General features: G+C 40.9%; 1 protein-coding gene across 1 annotated transcript in view; it reads left to right on the top strand.

Moving 5' to 3' along the window:
• The first annotated feature begins 11,599 nt into the window (after positions 1-11,599).
• Positions 11,600-27,055, top strand: part of tenm2a (teneurin transmembrane protein 2a) — a 296,883-nt gene continuing 281,427 nt past the window's right edge. The window contains exon 1 of the mRNA XM_016672797.1: positions 11,600-12,106. The gene's annotated coding sequence lies outside the window, so the exon portion shown is untranslated. The remainder of the gene's footprint in view (positions 12,107-27,055) is intronic.

Raw genomic sequence — 27,055 nt, 5'->3', positions numbered from 1 at the left:
AACATCTGGACGACGGCTGCAAAGCATCTTGGGAGAAAACCAGAGTGTGCAGTAAGGTGAAGTCCCACACTTTTTGCTGGCTTGAAAATGCACACACACACACACACACACACACACGCACGCATGCACGCACGCACACACACACACACGCACACTCACAAAATGGATCGCTCTCATCGATGGCACCTCACAGGCGGGTTGCTCAAAAGGTTATTTCAATTATGCACTGTTAACAGTGCTCAGTGTGCTTATTTTACAACTTAATGGAATAGATGTTTGCTCTGTTCAGAAGCTGGATGTTTCGGGGCTTTATTTTCATGCTTGCGGTTGCCGGAGATCTCCGATGTCCAGACTGGTTCTGAGTCTGAACTGCACAAATTAACTGCTAGACTTATGGAGCTCTGAGTTGAACTAGCTCATTAAATACTGTAAAGACGATGGCTCTGGGGGCCTTTATAAGAATTAGACGTTTAAATTACATTTTCATACAGCCCTGTTTACATCAGGCGCCTCCCAGATTGCCGAAGCACCACACGGGTTCTCTTCTGCATCCTTCAGCCATGCATTAATCAGCGCAGGAATCTTTAGAGATTTTCTTTTTTTTCCAACAATACGGACAATGTTGGCAACATATGCTGCTGAAGTTACTGCTGTTGTTTTGAAATCTCACCTCAGCAGAGTGAGAACGGTGTTTTACCCAGCTTGTTATAGTCTGCGCCAGGAAATGCTAAGGCAGCGAGCAAAAAAAATAAAAAAAAGTGTCGGTATGAATTATACATTTTTTTTTTTCCAAGACTCACATATCATATCTGAATACATTATCACAGTCAGACTATGATTCAGTGTATATTTTTGTGCTTGTACGGATTTAGAAGCCGCACAATATCTGTGCCAGGGAGGCACCTGTGGATAACCGCTATCTTTTTCCAAACACAGTAACAAGAACTAGCAGCGGCTGAACTCTGATCTGGGGGGAAAGTTAAGGGGTATCAAAAGCAGCATCTCACAGACGGCCACGGCTTCCGCTCACATCTGTTTCTCGGCCGCTGTCGCCTGCACAGCCACTTTATTGTAGCACTCAAAGACCGCGTCGTCTTGGGCAAACATTGGCCCTTCTCACTGGGACGAAGAGATCCTTTTTGTGTGCCTAATACAGTGTCTTCTACTTTATTGGCAGACGACCGCAGTGGCGCACAGTAATATTGGTGGCAACAGCTGTATTGTTGACTTTTAATGATTCTTACTCAAAAGCAGCCCATTATGCAGCCTGTCATCTGATTAAGTACATGTTTGTCCAATAAACACATCATTTGCCACCTATAGAGCCAGTATGTCACAGCTTGCCACTCCTCCTCCCCCCTCCACCGCCCCTCTCTGTGCCTTTTACCACTTTGCTTCCCCGGAGTGAATCTGAAAAGATTAATTGAAAGAAAAGCGAGTATAGCATCCGTAGGCAGTGTTACTGTTATTATTATAATTAGCAATCATGGCATGGCCCACTGTTTCTGTGGCCTGTTAGCTCATGGGCTAAAGCCTCTAATGAGATGGCTGTCGCTTGGTGTCGGCTTCGCTGTGAAAGAGCAGCGGAGACAAAGCAGAATTTGCTCATCATATCTTTGCGGGTCTGTTTGCGTATCATTTATGTGCCTATGCAAATTGCCGTATCATGCATAAAGCAGAAAAGGGCCCCCTGACAGCCTCCACGCGCGGTCAGGAATAAACAAGTGGGAAACCAAGGACCAAGAATTTTCTGACTTTTTCAATTAAAGCGCCAGCTGCGTCTTTCTTTTCTCGTCCTCACAACGTTCTACCCACACAGTACACCGCCGCAGAGTGGTCATAAATTACGGTGACACTTATAAAAACATACAGCCTGATTTATTTTGCCAAGAAGACGTAATTACTGCAGGAGCAAACGTGACAAATGGATCCCGCAAGTGAGGATAATTGTGTGGATGATCACATAGTTGCATACAATCTATAAAAACACTAACGCAAAAGTGAGCCTTAACTAGGAACAAGAAAACATATTGCCAAGAAGAAGCAAAGATCTAGTTGGTGCGCACATCCAAATGTGTTTACTACATCACACATTTTCTTGCAGCTCATCAAACTGAGCAGATATTCTCTGTTGTTTGCAAGTTCACAGCTATTATAGATTTTTTTTTTCTTTTTCTTAATTTTATCTGTTCACACCAAGAGTCGAAAAGTCTTGTTTTGTGGGACAACATTTTTAGCCATTTCTGTGTTTTCCTAATGTAAACCGAAGACCTTGATATTCCTCGGCAACACGTTTGCAGAATCTGCTGCTTTTCACGGGATGCTGCCTGACAACATACATTCTGTTTTTGTGCTTTTCGATTGTTTTTATTGTCATTAATTAAGTGTCAAATGATTACCTAATTACCAAAACATTATAGTGTTATATCTTAAAATAATTTCCAAGGCTAAAAAAAGGTAGAAAAAAGAAAAAATATGACCAGTGTAAAGACTACATTTTTAATCTGGGATGAACAGAAAGGATCTTTTAAAGAGGGTTGATGCTCTTTATTAGTTTTCAGAGTGTAATAATTAGGGTTGGTTACAAAAGCTTAACCCAGTGACTTGAAGTAAGTACAAAGTTTGTTTAGTACTTGCTTATTCTGTGAATAACCTGTCACAGAACTGACTAAAAAAAATGGTAAATGTCCAAAAAGCAAATTGAATTGCGTGAGAATCTGCAACTATTCGATCTCCTCTCTGGCCAATGTTCAGTTTTTATGCCTTCAAAAGGTACTGGCTGAGGAATGGTGATAATAATCATCAATACTTAAGTTACTTCAACTAATTTTAAGTCAGAAATACACCACAACATCGGGGACATGGGTTTCAGGCCGTAGATTAGCTGTTTTGACATTTGGATTGAAGGATGTTGGGTACAACAAGTACATGTGGCTCAGTTTAAACTCATTGGCATGGTGCTGGTAAAAAGCTGGTTAAATGTGCACCCTCGCTGCTGTGAATGATTCTTTTTTTTTTCAATCTAGAAGACGGACATTTGTGGGATAAGTTAGTGTTGTTGTTTCCTGCAGGTCAGATGAACCAAAAGTGGTTAAATGGCTAAAATATCCTCTTTATCTGTGACATCTCTACCCTTTTCCTGCAGGTGCTGAGGTCCTATTCCATACAATTTGACTTGGCTGGTGTAACAAACAAAAAATAAAGAACAGTTTTACATTTTTAAGTATCCTTGCTCTACTGACACTTCCATCAGGCCTAAAGATACTTAGAAAATCTGTGGGTATATTTTCAGAGTGTATATAATATACTTACTAAATACAAATGTGTTATCATTTGAACATTATCAAACAAGGAAATGATCTTTTTTTGGTAAACTGGGTATAGCACAGCTGTAGGACGTGTGGAGGAGGAATAGCTGGTGCATAATTGGATGTACTGAATGGAGCCAACCAAGCAGAAACGAACTGCAGTTTTAAATTATATTTAAAAGAAAAGTGACTTGATGAAGTTCATAAAAAAAAAAAACCTGGCAAATGCAGTTATAATAGTGTCTATACGTCCCTACTTACCACTGTAAAGCTGGGGTTTGTGAAAGGCAATATGCATTTCTTTATTCACAAAGAGACTCGCTTTTAAAACATTTCGTTATTGTACATATGGCAAATTCCTCTTGCTGCCTAATATCACATTTTTATCACTGGAATAAACATTGAAATAGAATTGCTACTTTTTCATCTTTAAGTGGGTAATTTCAAAGCTGCTACACAAAGGCACAAATTGCATCAGTGACAAAGGCTGACATGGCAGCTGCTCTGCTAAAGTATTAATTTCACAAAACTTTAGCTGGTGTATTTATCCTCATTGCTACTCATTTAGACTAATTCTTATTCTAGTTTGCAGAACGAAAACATTAGCAAGGTTTAGTCTCAGGAACGGGCACATTTTTCTACAAATAAATGAAAACATTTCACAGACCGAAGGTGCGTTAATGCAAGTAAGACTCTAACACGGTGCTTTAATTTGAATCAGAGGTTTTAGTAAGTTGCTTGATTGGTGGTTCTTTTCTTATGTTGTGCAGCACAATCACTGTAAAACTGCACAGACTGTAACGATGCTGTAGATACTTAAAGATAAACTCCTGTTTTAATTTGTCATTTTTGAGGAACCATACATTTGAGCGAAACAAATAGGTAGGTATTACGCTTCTTTTGTAAAAATGCTGACATAGTCGTCCAGTCTTTGACCTCTCACCCCAAATGGTTTACACACGGTAACAGAAGTTTGTGGTGGCGGTTCAGCTGCTTCAGAACCTCATTCTGTAAAAGGTTCTACAGGAATGGCTTTGCTGCTCACCATTCTGCTCTCTTACTTTGTTTACTGCTAACCTCGTGTGGAGGCCGTCTAATGGTCGGAGTTATGTATTCACAGTTAGGCCTAGCTTTGCCAATTTGCATAGTAATTACCTAAATTTATATTGGCTGTATGTTCTACATATTTGCATAAACTATGTCCTCTTGATTTGGGTTATGCTTGACAAGAAACACCTACATACACATATTTTTTTTGATCCAGTCAGCACCAAACAGTAGGATCACACTCGATGCTAACTTTACCATCGCTAACGACAATCATCGTCATTGTGGCACTTTCCATCCCAAACAACATATATCTTATTTGTCACTTTGTCAGTGAGGTTTTTTTTTTCTTTTTCATAAAAATCCTGAGTTCTGCCTCTCAAACAATTATAGCTAAAACTCTTGCAGCGCTTTTCTTAGCTAGTGCTGTTAGCCGACTGTGTCAACACAACAGGGCATCTCAAAACCTTCTTTCTTTCTTACTTCAAAAAAGGCCATCACAAATACTAAAGAGTGCCACGCTTAAAGCACACACCTTGTGCTTATTTTCTTCTTTTCTTTTTTCCCATCTGTGCTTCTGTCACCCTGACCTTTAGCATTTTGAGCAATGACGTTTGTGACCGCCGTGAACATCTGCAGCCATAAGACTGTCCAACAAGCAAAGATTGCATTAACAAGTTCAGAACACTGAATATATTGTCCCACAGTTATTGCACTCCAGTCTTCCACAATATGAATACTGTAATGGTGATATATTTGTGATATATTGTGCAGCCCTGCTCTTAAGTCATTTTCTTCCTGCCCTTTACCAGTTCATTTACATCTCTTTTAATCTCTCCTCTAGTTCTTTGCTCACATTAAGTATTTGTCATCGGAAAGCAAAACGAGTCTGTAATTTTGACTCAAAAGTGGTTCATTAGAGCTCAGTCTGTAATTGCTTTCGCTTTTAAACTCCAACGAGATTGGTGTTTCTTCTTATTAAAATCCTACTTTCGGTTGAGAAAAAATTTCAGTCGAAGAAAAAAGAATCCTCTCTCATGGAAATATAGGACCTCTGAGCTGTTGTGCGAGATACTGTTTTGGCTACTTGCCTGTAACAATGGTGAAGTGGCCGGATGCACTAAGCTGCGTCTTCATTCTTTGGCCCATTTCTGTCAGAGCTGCAAACTCACCCCCCCACCCAGAAATGACAAAATGCGATTTGTTTCATGAAATAACCGATTGACCCAATGTGTGGACCAAAAAGAAAAGGTTGAATTTGTGACACAGATTCTCCCAATTTCCTATAAAAGTATAAAGTGTAGCTGCAGAGAATCTGCCTTTGCTTGACAAAATGATGCCAAGATGCTTCTATTGGTGGAGAGATTTATGTCTCAGCTAAAACTAACTAAAAACCATGCACATGCACATGAGAATGTTTTTTTTCTCTCTCTCTCTGAAAGCTCCTACCACGCAGAAGTCTGAAGTCTTTTTTTTTAAGCCATCAGCTGGGAAATTGCTGAGTAAAAATAAGTGTGTATTTCTGCGCACTCACATACACTCACTGAAGTAGAGAAGGAGACTCAATTAAAAACCAGCTGTGCCCTATTCCTCTGTTAGCCCTCCAGCGTCCCTCCCCCCCCCTTCCTTTCTCTCATGTCTTCGCCTCCTCCTCCCCTGCCCCCCATCCTGTCCTCCTCTGCTACCCCCTGCCTCAAACCCCCTGCTGCTCTGTAAGCCGCCAGTAAGCTGCTAGACTCCCGCTGATCTAATGCTTCCCTCCAAAACACACATATTCACACACGTACCGAGGTGCAGACACGGACGCAGCGAGTCACACAGGCATAAAAACGCGTACCCTTCCCCTCATATGTTCTTTAAGTGCTCATTTAACCCCTCCTCCTCCTCCCCCACTCCTCACACTTGTTAATTGATGTAATATCTTTCGACTTCTGTGCCAGCTCAAGCCAACCTCCCTCGCTTTCCTCCGCCGCCCTCTTCTCTTCTCCCTGATCTACCTGTTACCCCCCAACATGCAACAGCGGCAAAGCGCTGGGTGAAGGGATTTTCGAGGGTGGAAATATAAATTCTGGGCTTTTTAATGAGGAGCCAAATAAGCTGATGGACTTGGGGAAAAATACTACAGGAAAGAATGAGCAGATGCTTGCTAATATGGTTTCAAATCACTTCTTTCTTCTTTTTTTGTTTTTGTTTTGAGCAATAAAGGTTAGCACAGAGACTGTTCGCCCAAAGATATTGCCCCCATAAACCCTTGAATAGTACACTTGGTTTTTTTGCTCGTTTTGGTAAACTGGAAACCTACTGTGCATTAGGTTTTCCTATAATTTATATTTTTTGTGACTATTTTGAATTCATGTTTTGTGCCATTGCCATGCTGAGAAAGACACAGTAAATGTAGCTTAATAAGGGTGTATCCAGAGGGCAGCAGGAGTGCTTAGCCAGCTAATCAGTGGTAATTCTATAAGTCCAGGTCCTTTTAATTAGCTAATTTGCATTTTCAGAATTAATCAAATTGATTATGTAATTAACAGTACAATGCGTCTTCTTCTCGGCTCCAGAAAAGGCTCGCATGCACAATAACAAACACCGGCTGCTCCGAGAGTTAACCATGGAGACCGGAACCGCGGCTTGTAGTGAGTGGAACATGTGTGCAAGAGAAGACATTGCACAGGGTTAAAAACGTCTTCTCTGAGTTTCTGCAGTCTGTGATATTAAGAGATAGCGCTGTGGTTCAAAGAGCCCTCAGCTGGGGCTTTAAGCAATATGCTCTGATAGGTTATAACGGCTCACGCTAATATTGGCTCATAATGGAGAAAGGTCAGCTCACACATCTCCATGTAAAAAAAAAAAAAAAAATTTTTTTTACAACTTGCCCCAGAACTATGTTTTCCTCATAAGCGCTCTTGAGAGGAGATTAATTCAAGGGTCAAATTTGATGATTCATCGATTATTGCAACCAAAAAAAAAAAAAACCGAGAACAAGAAAAAAGGGGAATGACAGCTGGGAAGAGAAACAAATGAAACTAGGTCAGGTTTTTTTTTGTTGTTTTTTTTTCTCTGCATAATTTACCCAAATTAGCAATTCTGCAAGTGCATCTCAACCCTTGTCAACAGGAGTTTGACTAATAGCTTACTTGCAACACCAAGATGGAGAAGGAAGAGCAGAGATGTGCACTCATTCGATTTTAGAGGTCAGTTTTAATCCGCAGAAAAAAGCAGATCATCTTTGGATTTTGAGAGTACGCTGGAGTGTGCAAGAGAACCTGTGCATCCAAAGCTCCTCAAAGAAAAGCAGAAAACATCAAGTCTGCACAGATTTATTCCCATCTGCTTCGCTTTTTTTTTTTTTTTTTTTTTTACAGATGTTGTACAGAGTTTTCCATTAACCCAATCCACAAAACATACACATTTGAAAGCTAAAGAAACACAACATGTGGTTCAAGTACCAGCTGCTCTGCAGCGTAGTAGTTAGCATCAACCAGGGCGAGTTTGTGTGGAGTTTCATCAGCAGGGAGCAGGGAGTTGATCTTTGGTCTTTGGTTGGCCAGTAATGCAAATGAGACCTTATGAACAAGAAAAAGCAGGTGTGTGTGTGTGTGTGTGTGCGTGTGTGTGTGTGTGTGTGTGTGTGTGTTTTTTAAAGAGAATAAAATATGGTCTTTTGCCACACCATGGAAATCAGATTTGGATCTCAGACTTCAGATGTTTTTCCTACCTAATGCGAATGTGTTTTGCTGAGAACTGCAGTGATAAACAATTGTGATAAATCTTTTACTCATTATCCCTCTGGCAGGCGCTATCCACCATCAGACTGCTGGGAATAACTCACCTCATAAATTTTTGGCTTGATATTAAAACACACAAATTAACCAAGTCGGCGTTTCGTGTCTCAACTCTGCCACCGCGCAGATATATGTCCAATAACTTCTGCCTTCGGTTATTTTCGTTTATATGAAAAATAATTATATAGCACAGAATTGTCGGCGAGATCTTCTCTTTTTGCCAGCTGAAATGACGCTTCAGATTGGCAAAACAGGACAAAGAAAACAATAAACCTCCATGTATCACTGACATCGTGATGGTTTTTGTTCGGTAACGTTCTCCAGAAAATCTTTAATGGCCTCCACGAAAACTGTATTTCATAGGGAATGCTAAAGGCATTTGACTGTGCTGGATTTTATTTACGAATCCTGAAGTTAAGTGGGGTAATCCCAAACACAACACCACAGGAGCCACGAATCATTTTCCTTTCACATGACACTTTGATGTCGATCTGTCACATGAAGTTCACGTCGTGGTCCTGCGAAATGTGACGAGGTTAAACGCACGTTAATACTTTCACAGGGCACAACTCCCGCAGAACCCGACGTCGACAAACCTGAACTATCCATTTCAGGCAAATGATCAGGTGCCTCTCTGTTTTGTCTTATTATTGATTCGTGATAATACGGTTTGTGGCCCAGAGGACACTTTGGTGAAACTGCACATCCCTCGACAACCTACATGATCACGATGAAGGATGAGCGCCAGGAGTCCAAGTCGGTGGTGCCTCTTTTTCTTCCATCGCTTAGGAACTTTAGAGCAGTTCAGCAACGCCTCCCCTGATCTGCATTTTTCATCTCATTCTGCACCTGTGTTGCCCTCTGGAGATCCCGTGATTTCCTTCCTTCTCTCCTTTCACCCTGCTCTCAGGATTTAGGCGTGCCATCTGGAGGTCTTTCAGATTGTACTTACATATTACAACCCAGTATCCTTTTTTTTTCCTTTGGTCTCAATCAATGAATCAGCGGCGTGCAGCGTGATGGATTGCCAGAGAGAGGGAGAAAATGAACGAGTAAAATAAATAAATAAAGCCAAATGGGGTGGGGGGAGCTTTAAGTCCCCTGCCAATCCCCAGTTATGCATAAAAATGCTTCTGAAATGAAATCTTTATCAAAAGAGCCACAAGGTTCTCCTTACAAGGTGTTTTCAAATAACCAGGCGTTATTATCATACCTCCACTGGGAAATATGCATTTACAGCTTGGAGAGTGCGAGGCAATGGGGTAACTGCTAACAATGTTTCCCCTAGTTATTGTGCATAATTGCATGCCTCTGTTATTGCACCTTTCTATTGCTGCTAATACAGAGAAAGCCCATTAGGCACTGTGCTAATGCGAGCGGTAGCCTGCAGTGCAGTGGGTGCACTGTTTAAAAAGCGACCACCGTAATGGGAGCTAAGCCATATAAGGAGGGCAATAACACCCAAAGCAGGCATGTTCAAGCTCTATTAAAGTAAGATTAAACTTTTCTATTAGGCAGTGCCGAGGCAGCTGCAGCATCTTAAAACAAATGTGAAAGATTGGAACTTATCTGATGTGCCCAAGGCTGGACTTTAGCAGCGGCTCACTGAACCAGTGGAAAGGTCCCTGAGGGTTTTGCAGACCCTGAAATTGTTTGCTTTTGTTTTAAAGTAAAAATAAATTATTTCTTAATAAACCTTATAATTGCAATTTACAAAAGAAACAAAAGTTTTTTTTTTTTTGTTGTTGTTTTTTTTTGCTCATATCTAATTTTAAGATATGAGCCCATGTTCAAAATGTTCCATTTAAAAAGGACAGGAGAAAAAATGTTGTCTTCTGGTGGACAAGTAGATAGGTTTTCCAAAAACTATCTTTATTCATCTATTAAAATATCTTGACTGATATGCATTTTAAAACAGTGTAACAGAAAGATTTGGTCTTTAGTTTATATTTGGTATTTAGTCCATGGTGTATATATATATATATATATATATATATATATATATATATATATTTTTTATTTATTTATTTATTTTTGTATTATGAAAACCAAGCTGCACCTCGTGATTGGTTGGATCACGAGTTCCGAGAGAGAATTGCATGTTTCCAAATTAAGAGGCTCTCTAGACGTCAGAATTTAAAAAAAGACTATTTGATTCTCAGCATCTTTGTCTTCAGAATCCAACATGGCCACATGAAACATGTAGCCAAAGCAGAAACAAATAGGTACATTTTAAAAAACACATCTCTTTTTGCACACACAGGCACTAACACATGCACCTGATTAATGTCGCTTTTGTTATGCATGTGGTCATACTCAAGAATAAAATTGGGCATTTATATAAAAAATACATTTATTATTTAATTAGTTTTTGAACAAACAACTTGTTATGAGTTTTAATTGTCCGTGTTATTTGTAAGCAGCCAGATTTCACCCTTCCAGAACTCACTCTATTCTGTTGCTGGGAAGACAAATGGAGTCTGTAATTGATATGACCTTTGCAAAAATATTTCGTCTGCTACAGGGACCCTCAATCAGAACTCACAATTTCATTGTAAAATTGGCAGACTTTCCTGAGGACAAAGGTCTCAAATTCCAGTCCTTGAGTTCTGGCGTCCTGCAGCTTTCAGACGTGTCCCTGATCGTACACACCTGATGCAAATGGCAAAACTCCCTCCTCACCAAGCGGCCGAGCTCTCCAGAGCAAAAAAGGTAACGTTTGTAAAGTGGACATCTAATGGTTGCAGATTCGCCTACCTGAGCTAAGGCTCTCTGCAGCCCCTCCGGAGACTCTTTACAGTTTCTATGATGAATGCTTCTTTTTTTTGGTGGATCTTCTAGTTTTCCTGTCCTGGTTGATGGGTAGGTTGCAACACAAATGGATTCGTTCGTATGGTATTCTAACCTTAAGCATAAGTTGGGTTAGGTGTTGAGGCAAAGATCGGTGTAATTTATCAACTCTTTATTTTTTATGTTGCTGGTGCTTAACAGTAAAGGTTCATTTGCTCTAATTTTTCTTGCAAATAATTAAAGGCCACCAGTCCTTCTAAGTGCCAAGAGAGGCAGCTCAGGTACTTTGGGATCTACTGCAATTTGTACAAGAAAAAAAAAAAAAAAGTGTGGGTTTAGCACCAAAACTATGTTTGGAGACACAACTTCCTGTATGTGTCGATAGATGTCTATGTACGACAAAACTGTAGAACATTTAATGAACAGTCATATCGATGCTTTCATCATATCATTGCATCCTATTTAGTCGATTCATTGGAAGGGACCTCTGAAAGATTGACTGCAGCGCAATTTAGGTGACTCTTTAGGTGTTTAATCACTGTTGATCCCCTTCGTGCCATGTTGCAGGGATGCAGCTGCAGCCAGACAGCCCACAGTGGATTACTCGGCCGTTAATGACCACTGACTTGTCTCGGCCGTGAACGCGCGCTCCGCGAGCCCCGGTCATTGCTCTCCGCTCTGCATGCGAATCTCCATGGTCGCTCCCTGGTTTCCGCTGCGCGCAGCCATCCCTGCTCCCCTCCCCACGCCGCCGATCAGTCGTCTTGCAGAGCATGCACGTCTGCGCCCCCCGCCGCTGTATCCTCCACTCCAGAAGAAAGTCGACGGAAAGACGTGTCTCTCTTTTATTTATTAGTAGTAGTGCTGTTCATCTTGATTTCCTTGCGCGCAGCTGCTTTTTGGCCACATCGGGCACTGTCTCCGCCGCGGAATGGATTGCTCCGTCTGATTCCAGCAATCCGGTGACATGTTGAACCGCAGGCTTCCAGCCTGCCACCTCCGTCAGTTCTCAGACAGCGCAAAGAAAAGTATTCAGTGAACAAGTGCGTGCGGCAAGCACCCGGCGGCTCGAATCGAGGAATCGGAGGAGGGGTTTGGGAGGTAGGAGAAGAAGAAAAAAAAGTTGGAAGTTGAAGAAAGGAGGATTATGCGGTGAGTGCCGCACATTGCCGCGAACAGGTACGTCACATATTTTTTTTTCTCTTTTTTTTTAACTATATTCCTATGGAAACGATGCTTACGCACCGCTTGATTGTATGCCGCTCTGTGGTCTCACATGAGTGCAGCGAGGGGGGAGCGGGGGTGGAGGGGTGGGGGGTTCTCTCTGACACGCAGCGCGGAGCCGTGACATTGAGGTGCCTTTCATCGGAAGAGCAGCTGTGGTCCTCCTGCGGGTATCCGCTGCGCTCGCAGGCGGACGCAGCGGATTTCCTCGGCCGGCGTCTGCGGCGGAATAATGTGTGAAAAGTGGCAAGAGAGTGGAAAGTAGGCGCAGCTGAGTTTTCGTTTGCGTCTGTTTTGGAGCATCTGCGCAACATTTCATCAAACGGAATATGTGAGGAGGCGCAGGATGGATAATTCCAGAGCGCAGCGTTCTCTTAAGGGTCAAGGTGTTCCGTGAGGCATGCCTTGCGTCCGACGGTCTACTATTGCATCGCACGCATCCTTCAGTCGTTCAATCTCTGACCAGCTAAATGTGCTCAAAACTAATGTTTTGTTTAATAATTTATAGTGTGGATCATAGGTTTGAATCGGCAGAATGCAGTGGTGGTTCTTGTGTAATTGGCGCCCTGGGCAATGCTCCCTCCCCCCTTAGCCCACCCCATACACAACTAAACAGGAGCTCCTTCGGCAATAGCAGATATAAAAACGGCACGAAACATTGGGAGATAAAACATATTGATGTGCTATTTTTTTTTTTTTAGAACTAGATAATTAGACATTTATTTTAGATAAATAACTTGAGCCAAGCAATACTCCTAAGGATATGTTTATAGGGATTTTTTTTGTTTACTCGCTTGATCTGTGGGTTTTCAGTCAAGAGCTGAAAGATTTACTCTGCTGATGAAAGTTTTGACATCAAAATGCTTAAAAATAAAAAATAAAAAACTAGTGCTGGAGCTAATAATCCTCGTAAAAGTCAAAGTTTATGCTTTACTTTAGCGTTCTCATTCCCGTCATTAGCTTCTGGAAAGACGTTCATGAGAAATGCTGAAGCAAAAGGGAGATAAATGTGAAAAAAATAAATACAACTTCTGCTCTAGCTGGTTTGGACACGGATGAACAGGTGCAAAGCTGGATGTCGTACACCTCAACGCCCGTGTGTTGCATCTCTGGGCAGAAATTGCCCGGATAACTCATCCGACGCCGTTCTTGACTCTTCCTTCTCGCCCTCGCAAAGCCGCCGCTCACCTCTTTGCAATATGTTGCATGCGTCATTTAGTTTTTCTTTGCCCTGCCTTGTACTCACTGTGAAACGTTATAGAGTTATTATGTAGAGTTAAATCACACATGAAGGCTGTGCAGATGCGCCTGTTTTGCTCTGCTTTTGATTTATTTCCTCCAGTGCGTGATCTAAGTTTTTTTCTCTCCCTCTCTCTCTGGTGACACTGAGAAGCAGAAAGCCACAGCCCAGCTGGCAGCCCCCCCACCCCCCTCCACCTCTCCTCTACCCTCTCTTTCCCCCCATAAGCTGCAGTAGAAAATAAGACTGCGGGACGCCGTTAACTCTGGGATGAATATTCATTGATCATATGTATGTTCATCTTCCTTCTTCCAGGATTTATTGCCACACACAAGCATAAAGTTTTAGGAATCACAAGGGAGGAAAAGGAATAAAAAAAACAGAAAAACTTTTGCCGGGATGCATGGTGTCAGAGGCTGAGGCCCACACACCAGCTGTAGACGCTAGAGCCTGGCAGCCATTGGCACCTTGTGACACGCAGACACACAGATGCCACGGAGATCTTGATGATGAGACGCCCCACTGAAATTCACACTTCAATCTTGCTGGAACAGTCTTTCCTCTCTCTCTCTCTCTGCGGCCCCTTTATCTCTTCCTCCACCTTGAGCTCTCTTCAAGCCAGTCTGCGCTTGTGTGATCTCTAACTCCCTTTGATCCCCCCCACACCCCCTTCTTTCCATACCTTCTCATGTTGAACTTTTGAAGGAGCTATAGGAATCAAAATGGAAGTGAAAAGCTCTTAAGATTTGCATGCGGTCACTGCTGGGAGATTTTTAAACACACGCGTTTGGAAACAAATGTTGCCCTCGAGCCATATGTCCCGTCCAAACGTGGCCACCTCCCGCTTTGAGTCTTTTTTTTGTTGTTGTTTTTTTTCCCCCCTCTAATCGGTAAGGTGTGCTAATCGTGGCGGGCGGTGTGCTGTGTGTGCATATGCAGTCTTAAGTGCTAATAGGAGCTCACACTGGAGAGCAGCAGGCCGTGTCAACCGCAATCTCCAGACAAGCCCTCAGGGTGTCCTATTTGGCACTCGCACACGGACGCAGACACGCTCACACACATATACGCGCTAATGGGGCCACTATGTTTAGACTCGACTTAAAGACCCGGAGCGCCACGGGTTCATGTCTGAGGTGGACATTCACAGTTGATAAACAGGATTACCTTAAATGCTGCAGATCTGGTGTGTCCTCAGAAGGTGTTTGCTCCAGTAACGTGCCAGTCAGGCTTTTTCTTTGCCGCCGTCTTAAGGAGTTTCTGCTTTTCGGTTTTCATTCAGGCCTGAGCCAGAAAGTTTGACCACCTGTTTTTTTTTGTTTTTTTTTTCTTTAAACTATGTTGTATAGGAAAGAGAAAGCGCCACAGATCAGATCTTCGATCGAGGCAGTTTTGGATTCTGCAGGAGATGAAGGAATTGCGAGGTTTATGCTTGCACTTTAGACATACAAAAGGCAGTTGAAACATATATTTGCCAAAAACGGTGGCGGATTTTAGTTTTAACGCCTTTTACAGATTAGAAGGATTCCGATTTTTCCCGCCATTTGCCCTGCCAATTACTGATCAGAGCGGCTGTTGCCAAAACCAGCTGATTCCGATCTCTGGCCGATTGATCGGTGCGTCTCTGCTTTGTTTATTCACACATGAGTATTATTAGGCAGTGAATAGCTTTTAGCTTCAGTGTTTCGTCTTTGTCTCTCTTCCTCTATGTGGGTTACATATTTATACATGCATTTTGCTGCAACACCTGTGAGGCCCGGAAAGAGGTGCATCAATCTTCATTAGGCTGAAATGAGGTTGGCCTTGCTGAATAAATGACTAGCATCCAGAAGCGCGTGTACTCGCGCGTGCGCGCGTGTGTGTGTGTGTGTGTGTGTGTGTGTGTGTGTGTGTGTGTGTCCACTCCAACCTGGCTGACAGATGACTGCAGTGATTTCCAGGGTTCAGCAGATTGGGGGATTAAAGACCAACGGCTTCACACAATAACACAAACGGCATGCATGGGCATCAGCAGGCGTACACACGTCCGCACCGGTCAAACAAAGCGCACGCTCTCGCATCCGGGTCTGCCGGGGCTGCGGTCATTGATATCCGGCGTGACCCCTGCGATGTCTGTTGTCCCAAGGTGTGCGTGCGTATAATCACGGATGGAAAACAGCATTATATAAAACCTCAAGGGTCCAATTTCACTAATGCCACTTTCACAGTGCAGCCATGACCTGCATTGGTGCTGAGAGCCCAGTTAATACAGTTTGTCCTTCCCCACCAATTCAAAATCTACTTAGTGTTTGAAAATGAACTAGCATCGTGGGTTGAATGTTTTTTTGTTTTTTTTTCTTGGCTAGTGCAGTTTTGTTGACAGAGGACAGTCAAAAGTCCCTCTTAAACACAAATTCAACCCCACTCTGATTTTTTTATTTTTTTTATTTTTCTTAATTCTGCCAATTGGAACTGTATTGCACTGAGTTAATGGATGTTATAAAAAACCTACTTATTTGTCACTCAGGTGTAATTATTCGAGTGCAGAAAAGTGCCCTGCATTCGTTTTCATTTCACTTTACCTGGGCATTCCTGGAGGGTGTGAAACACAAAAAAGCTGCTGCTACCGGTGGTGCAACCATAGCAACATAACCGAGTTTTACAATGCTTTAAATCCATCCAATTTTATCTTGGCAGCAGAATTTTTAGACAGTTTTTTTTTTCTTTCTTTCTTTTTTTTTGCCGTGGATATGTTATATAGATAAAAGAAAGTAAGACTTTCCAGGAGAGCTGCACACCTGCGACTCAGAGAATCTTTTCTGTCTGCCAAGTTTAAAATCTAAATATGACTGGATATTTATTTATTTTATTTTTTTTTTTTTAATTTACCATTGCTGACAAACTTGTTGGCATCCCTGTAAAGATACGTTGAAAATAATAAAAAAAAATAATTCCATCTGTTGTAGCAGCAGCAGCTTGGAAATTTCAGGCTTGTCTTATGCTACCTCCTGCTGAGCCAACCCTGCAGGTTTTCTGTTGAAATCGCGTTTTGGGACTCAGATGGGCCAGACTGGACTGAGGATGTGGAGCCCCTCGGGTGGAGAGCGACCGTTTGGGAACGCTAGCTAACGGAGTTTCTTTCACACATGAAATTGATTATACAGTGACAGTTAAGAATACAATAAGTAGCTTGTCTGAAATTTGTCATTTAACATGAAAAGTTCTCTCCCTAAAACGTCCTTCGTACAAGAAAATTAGTCGACACGTTTTGGTAACCGTGTCAGACCTTCATGTGGTGATGTAACTCAGTTATAGAAATGCGTCAGCAGCAAACTACTCCGTATGCTTCAATGCTCAATAAATTTAGCTGCTGTTATGTTTGATGTGATTTGTATAGAGAATTGTGTTAAGAGGAGGCTTGATATCATTTTTAAATATTCGCCTGATCGGTTATCTGACAAATATACAATTAAAACACCTAACGTGATACGTTACAGCGCTGCGCTACTTCATATCACCGAGGATACAACTAATGTTTTTTTTATTATTATTTCACATAATTTATTTTTAACACATTAACTATTTATGTATTTTTTTATGTGAATTTTATTTCGTATGCCTGCTATTTTGAACATCATTTTAAAGAACAAAACTATCTTATAATTTCTAAATTTTACAAATGAACATTTTTTGCAATACATAAATTCAGTTAGGAAAAGAAAAAAAAACTTTGGGTCCTCTGTTTCTATGCGGCTTTACTGACAGTAACACAATTTCTCTACCATACAGTGTTTTTTTTTTTTTTTTCCAACATATTCATCCGTTTGTTTCAACCTGAACCCATCTGGTGTGTTTATTAAAAATGAGCAATAAACACTCCAGTGCTTTGGTCAATCTTATCCGCTAAAGTCCCAGGAGATTTTAGCAAAAAGCATCATTATGTTTGTGATGGTAGGTTTAAAAAGCCGCCTGGTATCTAGATAAACGTTAAGTGTTTTCTATGAAGACGTGTTAAACCTCAAGCTTTTTGGCAGTTCCACAAATTGCTCTGCTCATTGTGCTTTAGTAGCTTAAATACAAGTCGTGAGATGATTTTGTTAAAAAATGAATATCTCTAATCATGCAATTCTTTCTCCAGTAGATTGAATTGACTCAAACTACTTTTTTTTTTTTTAGTGAGAAATTATGTCATTGCGAGAACATCTGTTTTAAGGCTCGGAGCCAAACATTTCTCTACACATCCAGCACACTGCAGTCGCTCAGTAGATTAGCATTTCATCATTTCAAACGAAAGGTTAGATAGTGAAACATGTAGAAGAAAAAAAAACTTATTGTCACTGCTAATTAACAAAGAACACTGACCTTTTAAAAAAAAAATACAAAGGGAGCGAGTTGAGCGAAAGCGAAAGAGTCTAATACTGTTTATACAGCTTCTATTATTGTCAGGATACGGCGTTAAATAAAAAGTATTAAACTGAGCGGCACAGCTCTATTAAAGGCCGCTCAGTCTGCCCACCACCTACACAGCTTTTCACGAGCTCAGGGTTTTCTTGAGCCAGATATACAATCAAACCAGTGTCATAAATCCACATCCAGATTTAAAAAAAGAGAGAGAAAGAGAGAGAGAAAATCCTGCTACAGGATAGTAAAATGATATACATTCTGAACTCCTTGAGAGCAGATTTTGGATAGCATGACACGCAACAGTGTCAAGAAAAGGTTTTTATTGGGATGGCCTGTCTGCAGATCAGATAACCACTTGTGCCTCGGTGTTTCACCCCCCCAGCCCCCCTTTCATTTCCGTGTCCTGTCTGTCTACTTCTCCGTTTGATCCGAGACTCCCTCTGTGTCAAATTTCAACATTTCAATCATAATTTCTCTCCTTTAAGACGGCTTGCCGGGGCATTTTCAGGAACAGCATCCTGTTGGGGATTAAGAAGCCTAACATTACAAGAACCTATTGATCAAAGGGCAAGTAATTTATATCATAGACATTGGTTCATTGTTAAGCAGGATCCCACACGATTAAAACGGCACGATAATCCTTGTCAAAGTTTACGCTTGTCGTGCAGTTCTGTCGTTTGTGGTCGGCATGCTACAATCATGGATCCTAAAGGTGAAGGAGAGCCCTTCGAGCCTGAACTTTATGATCATGAGACTCTTGTTTAAGCAAGTAAAATAAGTTTGTTTCAATGTTCCAAAGTGCAAAAAATAACTAACTCAAGAGAACATGAAACGGTTAAAATGTCAATCATCAAAAGCCAAGTCTTTAGCCGAGTTTGTTTGGAGTGTACAAATGAAGCAGTTCCTATGATTAGTAAGTATATCAGGTTACCTAACCACACCGTTTAGAAAAAGCATTAAAGAAGCCTCCAGCTCTTTTAAACTGTGATATAATGATAGTAGCACTGAGAGGACACGTCAGCAAGGCTGACTGTTAGCAGCTGGTGATAAAGATGCCACCTGCTTCAAGGCTAACAAGCTATTTCAGTTTTTTTTTTTTGTTTTTTTTTACATTTCTTTGTCTCATTAAAGTCTAATTTAACATATAAAATCATGCATGCTTCTACTCTGCACATAATTTTTTAACACACTTGAAAACTTTATTATATAGTAAAACTTTACTCTGATTTGTTTTAGTAAATAAAGGGGCAGAATTAAAAAGTTTTCTTTAAGGAGATGTGGGACGCTCTAGGATATCTATAGAGTTAGATGAGCAACAGCACAATATATGGCCTGGAATGTTTTAAGCTGATGATTTGTTGCCGCATGTACAGCAGCTCATAGTCCTGCCAGATTTTGAATATGAAGCCATTTTCATTCAGAGGTGGTATTGATTTTGGGAAGAAAAAAAATGATCTGCTTTCATGGAGATTTAAAATATGTATCTATAGTTACACATGTCTCAATAATTAGTATGAAAAAAATTGATTGGCATTACAAAAATGCGATTAATTGCTGAGGCTCTGTAAACATATTTCCTCTGGTATTTTTGAACATCCACCTACTGCAATAAGCTCAAAGTCTTTGAGGTTGGACGGCCTCCATTTGCTCACTTCACAAATTTTCTGTTGGCTTGAAGTCAGGGATTTGGTTGGGCCACATGCTCGTCAAATCACAACATGTATTTAAATCTAAATCTGTCAGGGCGGTGAATACTCTGGAGCGTCATTATAATTACCTAAAAAATCATTAAATAACTTTTTATGTAAAAATGACGATCACTTTAAATTAAAAACGTAACAAAACAACATAATAGTGGGTCTTTGAATACATATTATTTTCTTAATGCTTGAAACAACGTTGCTCAGAAAGCCTGCCGGGACACACAATGGTAGGAAGGAAACTAGACACAATAACCAACGTTGGATCTGAAGCGCAAAGAAGAACAATTTCACATTTTCCAGCATTGTTCTGAATAAGTCACTTTCTGGTATTTTCCTAAACAGTTTCTGAAGTCTGAGAGCAACAAACTTGTCTCCAGTCTGTCCCCTCCTTCCCTCCTCACACGCACACACACACACACACACACGCACACTTGTGACCTTTGATGGCTGTATATTTTTCTTTGAAGGGGGGCTTGTGTTGGTCAAACGACCACTGTGGTTTACCGTTCAGATGTGAGACTGTGTGTTAGCTTTGCTTTAGAGAAAGAGGCGCTCGTGGAGCGCACCCTTCATCTTGGATTACTATACCCATGGATCCTGTGGGTATTTGTGTTGGAAGTGATGGTAGAGCGGGATGATATTTACTTCTTCTGTCTGACAGCTGACCGACTGGTTTTAACTCAGCCTCCTCATGGGCTCATGGCGCTTTGATATGAGCTTCTTGACAAAACCTAAGCTGAGAAAAGTGGCGTTTTTAATTCATATGCCTTTTATAAGTAGAAAATATGCGTCTGGATGGAGGGTAAGAACCTCTATGTAGGCCAAATGTTTAAATTCAGTAAATACTACTGTGATGTTCAAAGTTTAAATCCCGTCTAATTTTCATTAACATCTTTAAAGGAGATGGACTTTCTTGTAATCATTTCAAGTCCTCTTAAACTACTAGTATCCCCTTTATGTTAAGTTCTTTCAAAGGTCCAATTGCTTTTTTTGTGCTCATTTTCTGTCGAGTTCTTGTATCTGGCCATTAAATCATATAAAATAATTACAAGAGTGAATAAATGAAGGACAAAAGAAGTGTCACACTTCAAAGAAACTACAGGAGATTGCATTATCCGAGAGTTTCACGCGCAGGAAACGCAAACATTTCAGCCAAAAAGGCGATACGAGTTAGCTCATTGCCATTGCCTTCCTGCGCAATTCTGCTAGTTTCAAATCTCTCCTCACAGCTCAGTCTGTCCTTTCTCCCACTGAAGTGGATTCCTACAATTCCACCAGGGCCAATCAGCAAACAGAAGGAAAAGTTGTCATCTGTAACGTTGTATTTTGTTGATGCATTGAGACGTTTTTACTTCAGCACAGTTACACATCTATCAGCTAATTGTATTACTTTGAAAATAGCTGCATTGAGAAAATGGCTGCTGACTGGAAATGGCCTATTGTGATCAGATTTGACTGATGAATGTTTAGCAAGAAACTACAAAGTCTGATCTTTTTCCTATCGGTGATAAATGTGTTACCAAGAAGCTCTCACCAGAACCTTCCGTGTTGTAGACGCTGTTACTCAGGGATGTAAAAAAGATAAATTGAAAATAAACCGAATGTCTTGAACAGGTTAAAACATGCCTTGACCTGTTTTAGTAGACAAAAGGAAGGCTGAACCAAGTGTAGCCAAGTTTCAAATGACCGGATTTGGGATGACAGTGATTGGACGAGCTTTTTAATGTCCAATACTTGCAGTGCTAAAAATACTAATTGCCTACATAAGATGTAAAATCTTATTGTATGGATCTTGCATTTGCATTGCAGTCCGATATAAATGACACAGCAGGGTAGCTGCAAGGGGGAAAAAATGGGCAGATCAAAGCTTTATAGATCATAAATTCATGAGCTCTGTTTTTGCCACAGTTGAACCGTCACACTTTCCTGTCGGTACGACGAGGGAAGCAACATCTCTCTCTTTTTTTAAAGACGTTTTTATTCATCCCTTTCCCGAGGGACGCAATAAGACGTGGGCATTTTCTCATCTACAGTCAAGAGGAAGATGCGGCTTGTTGAGTCTTCCTGGTGATTGGACAGATTTTTAGAACCAAGTCCTGAACCTTTAGCTTTAGAACAGCTGCTCATGACAATTAAGCATCCTTTGCAGGAGTTACGGTTGTTCGTTGTTAAGGGTGCTCTCGGGGTTTTTTTCCGTAAAAAAATTCTGCAAAAGCGAATCGTGGAGGATGCATAGGCATCCAGACTTTGGTACATTCCCACACACACACACACACACACGCACACACACGCACACACACACACACACACACACACAGATTCTTCTCTTTTCTGGTGTGGAATTACTGTGACTTTCGCCATTTACAGAATTCATCGAACTTTTATTTGTGGTACCGTTTGATTCCCATGCATTTCCCAACCAGCAGAATAACTCAAACTCTTAGTGGCAGCCGATATAATCAGCATATATAAAGCGGCTTCTCTTCCTCAGTGGCTTATCTGCTCTCTCTTTCCCTTTCTGCCTCTCTTTCTAAGTAGACATGTCTAGTTACAGCCTAAAATGGCCTTGTGAAAGAGGACGCGAGTTAAGATGGCATCCCCGGAGACTTTTCAGTGGAGTAATTTAATTAACTGTGATATTTTCCCACTCCACCAGGGAAAGGGAATAGGTTCAGAAAGTAATGAAACTCAGCTGTTGAATTTTTAATATTAAAGAATCAATTTCCTGTTCTTGAACATAACCAAGTAAAGGTTCCCCCTCCTCTCTCTCTCTCTCTGTCCCTCCCTCTCCCTCTTATGTCTCCTTTGTTACATGCACAGTTGTAGCATTGATGTCCAATGAGCCTCCTGTTCTTTCACAGAGAAAGGATGTAAAGGTTTAATGCAAACGTTTGTTCACATGCCTGTTTTGGCTAAAGTCCAGACTGAGGCGTTTGAGGAGCAGCTGGAAACCTAGATTTCCCAAACAACTGTTCCTGCCAAGAAGCTGTGAGTTAGCAAGTCGCTACCTAGCAAGAGCAGGCATATGTTACTGTTAATAAAGTCCTTCAATGAAACACCGGGGGATTTCTACCGTACGCGGCGCAATTAGGGGAAGGCAATGTTTTACTTCTTAGCGCTATGCAAAGAAGAACCAGAATTTAGGTCAGTGTCTCTGTGTGGCTTAAATAAAACATACGATGCTTTGCAAAAGTATTAAAAACTTGAAAGAGCAACAAAGAATCCAGTTGAACTGTGGAGTGGAAGATGAATAATACATAATTTTATTTTATTTTTTACAAAGAAAAACCTGGAAGTGTGACATGTTTTCCATATTCAGCTCCAGTCGCCCGATGACGTCTGGAGATGAACATTAATTAGCCTGCCTACCTCTTGATCCTGCAATTATATGCAGGTGTGGACAATGAGTGGATGGACCTGTTCTAGTGTAAAAGTCGGACAGAGAACCAAGCACTTGAAAACTCTCTTTTTTTCCTGTTGCACTTTCCTAATATCAAAATATTTACAAGCTAATATGAAATGAAAGCAAGCAGTGGAAACTGGATATTTAGATTTTGTTCTTTTAAGTTGCTTTTACAGTAATTGCTTCTTTTATTCTGAGCGTCCTTTCAGTCTGTGTCAGTTCAGAGCTTTTTTTTTTTTTTCCATTGCTGTTATTTCCAGCATCTTCACAAAGTCTTTACATTTTATTCTAGGGTCTGTGGGCACATTTTACACTAAGACACCTTTATATTTGTGACGTCTCCCTTTCCTGAAAGATATGACTTGGCGTTCCAGGCTGTTAATACTTGCATGCAAATGTATGAACATGCACGCATTCAGGCGTCTGGAAATTTTTACCCAAGATTGAACAAAGTTTGTGGACGTTCACATTTCTCTTCTCGATATCTTGACTGATTTCTTTAGATTTCCTTTCCAAGTTACAGAAGGAAGTTTAAGGTTTTACCCTGAAATGCATCCACACGTGTTCCTTCATTTAGCTCATTTATTATTAATTGTTATTCACAGGGTTTCTGCAGTACATTAAAAGGCATTAAAAATGATTATTAATTATAAATTATTAATTAAAGATTATTATTTAAAAAGCATCTGATTCTCAGTGACGATCAGAAATTGTTGGTTTTCAAAGAGAAAATACGATGAGTTTAGCTTTTCTGAATTGTTCAGCCAGACTCCCTTACTGGGAAATTTATAAATTATTGCCAGGAATGTAAATTTGCATAATACACTGAATCATTTTTGGTAGAGCACGTTGGCGGGAAAACGTAAAAAAAAAAAAAAAACAAAAAAAAAAAACACGAGCAGCAGAGGAAATGGGTAAATGCAAATTTCAGCCAAAGTGAATGGGAGATGAGTTATTTAGGGAATGGCTGCAGCCTGTTGATGGCAAAGTGGTTATAAAGAAAATGAAGCTTCTGACAATGGGGGTCAATACTTAGAGATCACACATGCAGACCACGAATGGGCTGAAAGAGCGTCTTTACAAACAACTGAGACGCCATGAGCAGCGCCGCTGCAGTGACCGTCATGTCCGTCAACAGGAGAAAATCAGGCGATCTTCGCTCTTCTTATGCACAGAATGTGATGCATAGCTTCAACTTTAATTTTAGATGAACAAAATTAAGTTACCATGCAACACACAGACTTAAAAATGATCTATATGGCTCTTTAGGACCTTATATTTGAACTTATTTATAACCTATTCATAAAAGCAATTTCTGAAGAACAACATAGCTGACATTTATTTCATATCATAACACATAGATGCTGTTTTTGTACATTTCCAGATGATTATTAGCCTGTCTTTGTCCTCAAGTTCTTGATCTGTAGCTTAGGTGTAAAGAACGTCGTTTTACTTAAAGCCTGAGAACGTCCTGCATGTTTGTTTGGGTTTCATTTCGAATGATCTTGAGGCTCTTCATCATTTAGAGCTTTAATACTAATTAATTTTGCACACAAAAAATATATATCCAAAGCGTAGATAATTTGAAGATATAATTTAGCCAGTGACCTTGTCTCTTAAATGAAATTGGCTGCGGCTGTTCTTAGAGCCAATCAAATCAAACATTAAGTAGTCATTGAAATGAACCGTTGCTTTCATTTTTGGGGGGGATCTGGGTGGGAGTTAGCATCTGGAAGCATCAAACTTTAGAAACTGTTGATTCTGCTGAAAGCTAGTCATCTGTTTTTGTCCAAGTATGTTTTTTTTTTTGTTTTTTTGCCAAACTCAATCAGAGATCTTTATTTTTGAAACATTTTTAATTAGTTTTTTTCTTTCACCCTTCAATCAGTTTTTAAAACTTTTGCTCCAGAGAGTGAAACTAGCATGTGATCATTTCTTTCGGTTGATGCTTTTTGTCAAGGCTGTTTGTTTGCTGCAGAACCTCAATGACACTCCTTCCCCCCGAAACACACACACACACACACACACGCACACACACACACACACACACACACCCTCTCTCCGTGTGGCAGAGAGAAAAGAGAGAGGGAGAGGTCAGGTGATGATTTATGACCGAGATGCAGCATTCCAGCACGGGATGATTAATCTCTTCTGGGAACACTTCACGAGTACAAGTTTAACCTACCTCGGCCTTGCACACGCGTCCACGCTCACACGGCGTAGGGCGCGCAGCGACGCAGACACACAAAGGGTGCGAGCGCGCGGGCACTCTGCATGCAGGACATAAATACAGGGGCAGAGTGCATGTAAGTGCTTTTGTATGCCATCCGTGTGCATCTGCAACCCTGTATCCCTTTCCTGACATCCCTCTCTTAGTGTTTGCCTCTTTCATTCTCTGTCTGCCCCGTTTTACCTCATCCTCCCCACCACCTCCCCCCTCACTTAAACCCCTCCTCATTGGCTTGGGTGGTGCAGTGTCTCACATTTACTCCTCTCTCGGCTTGTCCATTCATCACAAACAGTCACAGATGCTCACACTCGCATAGAGAGACGGAGCAGAAAAGAGAGAGAGAGAGAGAGAGAGGAAGGGGGATACAGAGATTGAGAGAACCTCTGTGAAAGGCCATTTGGCTCTGGTATCAGTGAGCATAAGGCTATAGGATTAGTGCTGCTAGGTGCTAAAAGCTTCAATGTCTTAATAAGCACAGAGGAAGGAAGGGACTGGCCCTATCTGTGCGCTACAGCTGGGTTTGTGCACAGACGTGTGCACATGCAGGTGCTCTGCAAAAGGTACAGAATGCTTCTTTTGTCAGTCCCGGGCCAGCGCCGCCGCGAGATGATGTAGAGCCTAAATACCACAAGCTGCATCTGAAGCTGTTACTTGAAAACACTTCAACAAATTGTTCCATAGTTAAACACGTCGAAGCACAGAGGGTGGGTGAACGCATCTTTGTTAAATGAATTCATTTATTGTGATGGGGAGCATTCACAGCCGGCTGTAATTTGGCCTCCTATGTTTTCTCCCCTCCTGCTCTCCCACGGCCTCGTCTCGTCGCAAAGTTCACCGCGCTGGATCGGGCTTCGACGCCGTCGGGGGTCGCACCATGGCTCAGTCTGTTCGGGTGTCCGGGAATGTTGATTTTCAAGACGTCTCGCCACTGTTCAATTGGAATTAGAGCTGGACATTGACTAGACCGTTCTATCACATGATGAAGATATTCATTAAAAAACCATTTCATTGTGGAACTGATATAAATTTGTTATTAAAGTATTACTGATTGCACTTTAAAAATTAGGTAACTTTGTTATTAAAGGTAAAATTTAAACAGTAATGATTTCTTGGTTAATGTCAAGTTGTCATAACAAAGACATTTTGAATAATGTCAACTTTGTATTAAAAGTGTCGTAATTTACTGAATGATGCTTTATGACAACAGTCATAAATATTCATGAAGACTTATTCATGTTCATGACAGGTGTTATGTCATGTTTATGACAGTGTCATGAAAGTCTTATTCACCCCCCTTCAAATAAAGTGTTACCGTTCTCTGTCACAGTCTTTAGTGTTTTGCAGTCTCTTTCCTGTATTTAGCTCCGCCCACCAACTTTGACCTTCTTCATACAGAAAGTTATTTGTAGTTTCTTCAGTCGTCTCAGAGTCTGGTATGTCAGATCAGAATGTATTGTTTGGGGCTGTAATTTGGAATAAAACGATAGAAAGAGGTATGAATATCTTTGCAAAACATTTATTTTTTGGCCTTTGAATACTGTGACTCAACATGTCTTGAGCTGATTTGCAGTGTTCCTGGGGTTTCAGAACAATGCTGTCATGTAAATGTTTGATTTTTCTTCTTTGGGTTTCCTGACAGTATGGAGAAATATTTTTAAAAAAACCAGATTTATCAGGAGGAAATGTGCAAAGACATAAAAACGAAGGACCGATTTCAATGTGACTGGTGACGTGGAATTAGGACGACTAACGTTTCATTTAAAATGACAGGGTGAAGGTAGTTGCTAAACGTGTAACTCTATGATTCAGTCATCTAAACATTGAAGGTTTACAGTTAAAGCAGCCACATCAGTGGAATGTGTGACGAGCCAATTGGAAAATATCTACACAAAAAACACAAATTTTGCTGTCATGTAATATTATCCACCAGCTGTTTTGATTTTATGAG

The sequence above is a fragment of the Poecilia formosa genome, unplaced genomic scaffold, assembly GCF_000485575.1.
Source record: "Poecilia formosa unplaced genomic scaffold, Poecilia_formosa-5.1.2 Scaffold66, whole genome shotgun sequence".
Lineage (NCBI taxonomy): Eukaryota > Metazoa > Chordata > Actinopteri > Cyprinodontiformes > Poeciliidae > Poecilia > Poecilia formosa.
This window is presented reverse-complemented; position numbering and strand designations above follow the sequence as displayed.